At 37.1% G+C, this 8,979-nt stretch overlaps 2 long non-coding RNA genes across 2 annotated transcripts; one reads left to right on the forward strand and one right to left on the reverse strand.

Annotated features, from left to right (window-relative positions):
* Nucleotides 1-5,302: 5,302 nt before the first annotated feature.
* LOC136812903 (uncharacterized) lies at nt 5,303-8,391 on the reverse strand. Its single transcript, XR_010847412.1, has 3 exons — nt 8,323-8,391; nt 5,912-5,948; nt 5,303-5,339 (listed from the first exon to the last, which is right to left on the reverse strand). It is a non-coding gene; the product is annotated as an uncharacterized lncRNA (long non-coding RNA).
* LOC136812904 (uncharacterized) lies at nt 5,801-8,257 on the forward strand. The gene is made up of 3 exons (XR_010847413.1): nt 5,801-5,895; nt 7,935-8,018; nt 8,223-8,257. It is a non-coding gene; the product is annotated as an uncharacterized lncRNA (long non-coding RNA).
* Nucleotides 8,392-8,979: the final 588 nt, after the last annotated feature.

An 8,979-nucleotide genomic window follows, 5' to 3' on the forward strand; every position in this document is an offset into this window, starting at 1 on the left:
AGCAGTTGTAGCCTGGCCTCTTCGTCACGATAATGCGGTACTCTGCCCGGTAGTAACAGAGCATTCTGCTCAGCAAAGTTGACGAGAAAGGCGTTGTTACTAAAAGTGGTAACACAGGGTAACACATGGTAACAGGGGGTAACTCTAGGGTAACAGGGGGTAACACATGGGTAACACATGGGTAACAGGGGTAACAGGGTAACAGTTTGAAAATGGTGGCTCTGAGGGGTCGGAAATTTGAAAATAGACTTAACCAATGTTGTTGGTGAATACAATGATAGAATGAATGATGCTGGTCAATGCAATGATGGAATCGATGTTGCTGGTGAATGCAATGATGGTGTTACTGGTGAATGCAATGATGGAATCAATGGTGCTGGTGAATGCAATGGTGGAATCAATGGTCCTGCTGAATTCAATGTTGGAATCAATGGTGCAGGTGACTGAAATGATGGAATCGATGTTACTGGTGAATGCAATGATGGTGTTACTGGTGAATGCAATGATGGAATCAATGGTGCTGGTGAATGCAATGGTGGAATCAATGGTGCAGGTGACTGAAATGATGGAATCGATGTTACTGGTGAATGCAATGATGGTGTTACTGGTGAATGCAATGATGGAATCAATGGTGCTGGTGAATGTAATGCTGGAATCAATGGTGCTGGTGAATTCAATGTTGGAATCAATGGTGCAGGTGACTGAAATGATGGAATCGATGTTGCTGGTGAATGCAATGATGGTGTTACTGGTGAATGCAATGATGGAATCAATGGTGCTGGTGAATGTAATGCTGGAATCAATGGTGCTGGTGAATTCAATGTTGGAATCAATGGTGCAGGTGACTGAAATGATAGAATCGATGTTGCTGGTGAATGCAATGATGGTGTTACTGGTGAATGCAATGATGGAATCAATGGTGCTGGTGAATGCAATGGTGGAATCAATGGTGCAGGTGACTGAAATGATGGAATCGATGTTACTGGTGAATGCAATGATGGTGTTACTGGTGAATGCAATGCAACTACCAACGTTTTACCTACTCTACCTATGTACGATAGATTACGGCCTCTAAAACAGTAAAAGTTTTTATGTTTAAACGATACTATATTTTTAGAACGTTTTATCTTATGTTTGTATGATAAATTACTGTCCTTTAACACAGTACTTAAAAGTTTTTAAGTTTGAGTGGTTTATCAAGCGACACTATATTTTAGGAAGCTTTATCTCATGTTTGAATTTTCTTATGGTTATTGCTGCGGCTAGGATAGTGCATGTTACTTTCGTTTCGTGTTTCGCGTTTCACCTCACTGCTCTCAAATTTCGTCATCTTTCGATACTGACCATTTCATTTTCCATATCTCCTAAGATCCTAAAAGCCAAATTTAATGGTATAAGAAGAAAGAAATATTTGGGTGATTTTTATTAACTCCGGTTATAATTTCTTAATATTTTTACTTTGTAAATAGTTAGCAAAAAAGAGAGAAAAGTAATAACTTGTGTTCCTTTAAAACAAAGATTAAATTTCCTTGTCTTATACATAAGTTGGTCATTCTTATTCTAAACAATCGTGTGCCCCCTTAAAAGTTTATATTTTGACTAACTCGGATTAAGCTGCATTCCACTGCATCGCCAAATTTATCAAAAAAAATCGAAGTGTCCAGGGGTAGATCTTTTCAAAAATTAATTGATTTTTCATATCCCGTAGAACAATTTCTTATTAAAATAGCCTAAATTATAGAATTATCATTTTCCTTGTTCTGAAAGTTTTAAACTATTGAGACATATTTTTGATAATCACCTGCACCATTGATTCCACCATTGCATTCACCAGCACCATTGATTCCATCATTTAAGTCACCTGCACCATTGATTCCACCATTGCATTCACCAGCACCATTGATTCTATCATTGCATTCACCAGTAACACCATCATTGCATTCACCAGCAACATCGATTCCATCATTTCAGTCACCTGCACCATTGATTCCAACATTGAATTCACCAGCACCATTGATTCCAACATTGAATTCACCAGCACCATTGATTCCAGCATTACATTCACCAGCACCATTGATTCCATCATTGCATTCACCAGTAACACCATCATTGCATTCACCAGCAACATCGATTCCAACATTGAATTCACCAGCACCATTGATTCCAGCATTACATTCACCAGCACCATTGATTCCATCATTGCATTCACCAGTAACACCATCATTGCATTCACCAGTAACATCGATTCAATCATTTCAGTCACCTGCACCATTGATTCCACCATTGCATTCACCAGCACCATTGATTCCATCATTGCATTCACCAGTAACACCATCGTTGCATTCACCAGCAACATCGATTCCATCATTTCAGTCACCTGCACCATTGATTCCAACATTGAATTCACCAGCACCATTAATTCCAGCATTACATTCACCAGTACCATTGATTCCATCATTGCATTCACCAGTAACACCGTCATTGCATTCACCAGTAACATCGATTCCATCATTTCAGTCACCTGCACCATTGATTCCAACATTGAATTCACCAGCACCATTGATTCCAGCATTACATTTACCAGCACCATTGATTCCATCATTGCATTCACCAGTAACACCATCATTGCATTCACCAGCAACATCGATTCCATCATTTCAGTCACCTGCACCATTGATTCCAACATTGAATTCACCAGCACCATTGATTCCAGCATTACATTCACCAGCACCATTGATTCCATCATTGCATTCACCAGTAACACCATCATTGCATTCACCAGTAACATCGATTCCATCATTTCAGTCACCTGCACCATTGATTCCACCATTGCATTCACCAGCACCATTGATTCCATCATTGCATTCACCAGTAACACCATCATTGCATTCACCAGCAACATCGATTCCATCATTTCAGTCACCTGCACCATTGATTCCACCATTGCATTCACCAGCACCATTGATTCCATCATTGCATTCACCAGTAACACCATCATTGCATTCACCAGCAGCATCGATTCCATCATTTCAGTCACCTGCACCATTGATTCCAACATTGAATTCACCAGCATCATTGATTCCAGCATTGCATTCACCAGTAACACCATCATTGCATTCACCAGTAACATCGATTCCATCATTGCATTGACCAGCATCATTCATTCTATCATTGTATTCACCAACAACATTGGTTAAGTCAATTTTTCAAATTTCCGACCCCTCAGAGCCACCATTTTCAAACTGTTACCATGTGTTACCCCTGTTACCCTAGTGTTACCCCCTGTTACCCATGTGTTACCCCCTGTTACCCTAGTGTTACCCCCTGTTACCATGTGTTACCCTGTGTTACCACTTTTAGTAACAACGCGAGAAAGGTTTCCGCATGTTGTCGTGTTTCGATTGGAAGAGAATTATGTGGTGATTTTCTCTTATTTCCATGTTCACGAGGAACAAGGCCGTTTGTTTGGAAATGTTTGCACAAAGTAGCATAGAGCTTTAGTGACAAGGCGAAACAAAATAAAAACGTAGTGCGACAAACACGTTGACCATACAAAAAAAAGTTTGATTTATCACCATTATTTGCTTTATTAGCCATAAGAAAACCCATTACGAGCATGTCTCTCTCTTTATTGTCCAACTCAAAAACGTCATCTCGAAACTTAGAAACTTGGTCCTTGGTGAATAATTGAAAACATTGCGATTTTTCAGGTCCAATTTTACAACCACAACCATCTCTAAAAAATTTGTCAACTTTTTCCTCCTCTACAGTATCAAGTGCTCGTTTCTCAGACATGGTAAAATATAACGATCAAAATAACAAAATGCACTTGGAGACCTCAACTAAAAGAATCAAAGATCAAAAGTTTATCTGGGGGTATTTATAAGAAACGAAACACATTATTTTCGAACGTTTGTTTATCTTTTCTTTTAAACAAATTACATAACATTACATAACATTATCCTTTTTTATGAGCATTCAGTTTTGTAGTTATCAACTCATAATTACACAACTTATAAGAACGTCAACAGACTGTGTTTTGACGCTACATAATACTACATCTAAGTGACGTTTTCTTAAGATTCGAATCGAACATTGGAGAATGTCGTTAATTAACGAACTATCAAATGTGACGTAATAAAATGTTGCGAATTATTCGAAATGTTTCCGATTTACAATTGATCTCACTATAAAAGAGTTCGAATTTTCGATTTATTCACTTGTCTCAAAGCTTTTACAAAGTGATATTAAGAGATTTACGATATTATTCATCATGCCTAGTACACGTGTTAGAACTGTGGAGGATAAATTACCTCAATTTACTTTGATTTTTTTTGCAATTGATGGTACCACCGTAATTAAAAGTACGGACCAATTGAAATGGGTAATCAGAGGAGAGACCTGCCGTATCAGGATCAACACCAAAGAAGTTTTGGATGGAAAGGTTCTAGCAATGAGAGGTAGGCACAAAACAATTCCAGTTCTTGTTGAACGATGCTAGATTTTTTATTAGCAACATTTCGATTGGGACAGGCTACGTCTGTCCTAAACGTAAAATACTCTTTTTCATACTTTATGCGTACAAACTTTCACGATTGCCGCGAAAGTGAATGTCATTAAAAATTCTAGGATGGGCCATTCGCGAAAATTTATGCTCCCGAAAAATTCTTGACAAAATAGAAAGTCTTTAAAACTTCAAACTTTAATTAAAATTTAACTTTTTTGGCATTTTTAGCCTGCTAAAAGACTAATAAGTTAAAGGACGTCCCTATCTAAGCAATTTTTTCATGTGAAAATTCTCAATTTTACGTCTTGATTCGCGAAAGTTTATGCTCGCGAAAAATATTTTTTCATTAAATTTGCGAAGGTAACTGTCGTGAATTTCGCTATTTTTCGTCCTCGCGAAAGTTTGTACGCCTAAAGTATAAGAACAACGAGGCTCAAAATGGCCTAAAAACGTTTGTGACTAAGCAAGACTAGAGTCTACTTTTGGCAGGACTGCCATCCAGTCTATAAAAAAACCATTAAGTGGACCCCGGGCTATGACAAAGCTAATAGTTTCCTTATAGGACCCTGACTTGAAAATTTCATGCTCAAAAAGTATTTTTCCCACTAAAAATAGGTCTATTTTTTACATTTTAGATACCAAGGAGGAACTCAATGATTTCGAGTTGGAGTGGGAGAAAACTCAAAACAAAGAGGTGGTCTCATCAGATACGGACACAGAACCAGAGGAAGAAGAAACAACTAAAGCGAAAGCGGTATGTAGTTTTTATTTCTTCAGCCATGCGGATTCAGCTTCATCTCCGGTAGTATTTTGCTCTCGATTTGCGTTCGACCTGGAAAAAATATAGAATATATTATCTTCGTAATGACCAATGGTATCAGAAACAATGAAGTATAAGTCCGGAGGGCTAGAAGTCAATCTCCTTGGTAGGATTTGAGACAACAAATCCTACCAAAGTTGGGCGGCCTTGAGCGGCTCGCCTGGTTTTTACACAAATGACAGATTGAAACTAAAATCTACCGCTAAATTTCGAAAAAAATATCAATCGTAAACAAAGGAATTGTTAGATTCAATCTGTCGTCAAAAATGCGACGCATTTTTTAAAGCTTCACTTTTTCTTGCCTGAGAAAGGTTAGAGATTGAACTCTAGCCCTGTATCAGAAAGGGATGATTTGGCGGGAAAAGAAATACATTTTTTTATAAGAACTTTTTTGCCTCTCTGTACTACCATCCATACGATACAAATTTTTTTGAAAAGACATTTATCCCTTTTCTTTTCTTTTTTGCAGAAATCCAAAACACCAAAGACGAAAACACCAAAGAAGGCAAAGATTGTCAAAACAAAGGCAAATAAAAAGGAACAAAAGAAGTCAGGAAAAGAAAAGAAGGTATCTATAAACTTACCTTAGAGATTTATGTAAACTTCTGGGATTTGATGGATCTAAAAGGAGATAACATACTTCTTAAGTTGATTTTTTCTAGGCTGTCACAAAATAAAGATACTTTTATGGCAAAATTTCTTATTTGTATCAGATTTTGGGCAATTTGATTAAAAAGAGGGGCGATTTTGGGTAAAGGCAATGGATATTAATTTTGACAAACCACCATTTTTTCAATTTTGACCAGTACTTATCTAGTATTGGGTTATTCCATTTTTAGTCCCTACAGGGGTATTGAGGAACTTTTCAGGGGTCTTTCAACCCTTTTTTCCAAGGTTTTTTTTTTGTATTTTCAAAAAATTTCTAAGGGGCTTTATGAAGATTTCCAGAGGTCAATAAAACTTTACAGGTTTTTTCCAACCTCTTGTTTCAGAAAATCAACAAAAAAAGAATTTTCCAGGGGGTGAAAACTCAATATCTAAGGGGTAAGCTGATGTTGAAAATTTCCAGGGGGTTTTGTAAAAAAAGTTTGTCAATAACTCTGTATGGTTTTTTAATATATAGATTATTTTAATCATAGAAATTTTAGCAAGACTAATTTTAGCGAATCACAATTTCAAAAAATTTCACGTGGATAAATTTTAGCAAATTGCCATTTCCAAAAAACTTTTTGAGATGTATGTATTTTGGTGAAAGTATAAGAGAGAGATAATATATATATATATAGAGATAAGCGTGTGTTTTACATTTTCTTACAGAACTCTAGGGACCGACAAAAATAAATATCTTTATTAATTTTCGCAAAAAATCATTAAAAAAGGAGACTTGGACTGGATTTAATTAAACTAATAGTAGGGGGAAATTTGTAAAAACGCTCGATTTTTTTAGTCAAAGCACTTGTTATACATTTTTGGAAAGCTAAGGGGTAGGGGAATTAAAATAACTTAGGTGCCAATTTTGTTTCGGACACTTTGGTGTGATTTTCGGAGAAATACGACAGTCTCGGGCAAAAATCATAGGGTGAAAAATTAGTGAAAATTTTAACTTGAGAAAACGGAGACCTGTTGTATATTTTTGGAAAGCTCTCAAAAAATTAAGATTATTGATATATTGCGAGTATAGGTGATTTCAGTACCTAACTCGAGATATCGAGCTTCCAAAAGCGCTAAAACTGGACAAAAAAGCTGTTTCTGGCTGAAAAACACTGAAAAACACTGTTTTTAAGGATTAAAATCTCGAGTTAGGTAAAGAAATCACCTATACTCGCAATATATCACTAATCTTAATTTTTTGAGAGCTTTCCAAAAATATATAACAGGTCTCAGTTTTCTCTAGCTGAAATTTTCATTATTTTTTCACCCTATGATTTTTGACTGAGACCGTCGTATTTGTCCGAAAATCATACCAAAGTGTCCGAAGCAAAATTGGCACCCAAGTTATTTCGATTCCCCTACCCCTTAGCTTTCCAAAAATGTACAACAAGTGCTTTGACTAAAAAAATCGAGCGACCTCAAAAAAACGAACAAATTTCCCCCTAAAATAATTGCATTTTGAAAAATTTAGCGCGTATAAATTTTAGCGATCTGTCGATTCGGCATGTTTTAGTGAAAACAGGGAAAACTCGCTAAAATTTCTACGATTAAAGTAGCCGATTATTGACTTTAAAAGCAACACAAGTTTCTAGAGCTTATTTTCAAACATTCAGGAATATAAAATATAATTCAGGAATAGTGAAAATCAAATGAAATCAGGTATACCTACCTTATTGGAACTAATTTTCGTGGTCGAAAAAAATATCCGAAAAATTGCATTTCACGGGTTCTAATTTTGGCGGTTTTTTACATTCTGGAATTTTTGCAGGTTTTAATTTTTGCGGTTTTGCCCTTTTTTGGACAAATTTCTTTCATTTTCCTAGGGATTTTTCAAGATTTTTTTTGCCGAAAAAGCTAAAATTAAAACCTGCAAAAATTAGTTCCAATAAGGTACTAAAGTCATAATTAAAAAATAATTCTTATTGATTTAATGTATTATCCTTCTATCTATATTAGGTTGAAAAGGCAAAACGAAAATCGAAATTGGAGAAGGCACGAGAAGCTGATGCAAACCGGGTTGCATGCAAACAAGTTCAACAGGTAAGCTAAGTTCCAGTGTTCAGTTTTAATTTCAGACTTTTTTTATTAAGCCTAGATAGCCATGAAATTTTAAGCCAAGCCAATTTCAATTATTTATTAAAGTTTTCTGACCAAGAAAAAAGATTGTCCCATAGCAACAATATCAAAGAAGTTTCTTAAAATCCTCATCACAAAAAATTCATATCTTATCTATTCCTATTTCAGCCACAATCAAGTATGCTTCAAGGCGAAAAGACGAGGGAGGTAAATGGTTTTGCTTTTGATCGGATGACAATGGTGACCACCACAAAAAATAAAGACTCACCGCAATTTTCAATTGTTTCAAGTATGCCAAGATCGAAACCTGCTACTGTCCATTCCTTGTCAGCCACTTTGTCATCGACCGTCAATCATTCCTTGTCAGCAAGTTCAACTGTCTCGACCGTCCATCTTTCCTCGTCAGCAAGTTCGATCGTCTCGTCACCAACAGTCCATTTCTCCATCGCGTCGACTGTCCACTCCTCCATCACGTCAACTGTCTTGACCGTACAGTCCTCCATTGCGCCAACTGTCTCGACTGTCCAAGCCTCCATCGCATCAACTGTCTCGACTGTCCAGTCCTCCATTGTTTCAACCGTCTCGACTGTCCAGTCCTCCATTGTTTCAACTGTCTCGACTGTCCAGTCCTCCATTGTGCCGACTGTCTCGACTGTCAAGTCATCGTCAGCTAGCTCCACCGTTCATTCCTCGTCAGCAGCTAGCTCCACCGTTCATTCCTCGTCAGCAGCTAGCTCCACCGTTCATTCCTCGTCGCCAGCTAGCTCCACCGTTCATTCCTCGTCAGCAGCTAGCTCCACCGTTCATTCTGTGTCAGCAAGTTCGATCATTCAAGTCAATTCCTCATCCTTAATGTCGACTGTCCATTCTACGTCTAGCCTATATCAGCCCATCCGACCAACTGCTTCTCCTTTGTTGACATCAA

The sequence above is a fragment of the Clytia hemisphaerica genome, unplaced genomic scaffold (genome assembly GCF_902728285.1).
Source record: "Clytia hemisphaerica strain Z4C2 unplaced genomic scaffold, Clytia hemisphaerica genome assembly, whole genome shotgun sequence".
Classification (NCBI taxonomy): domain Eukaryota; kingdom Metazoa; phylum Cnidaria; class Hydrozoa; order Leptothecata; family Clytiidae; genus Clytia; species Clytia hemisphaerica.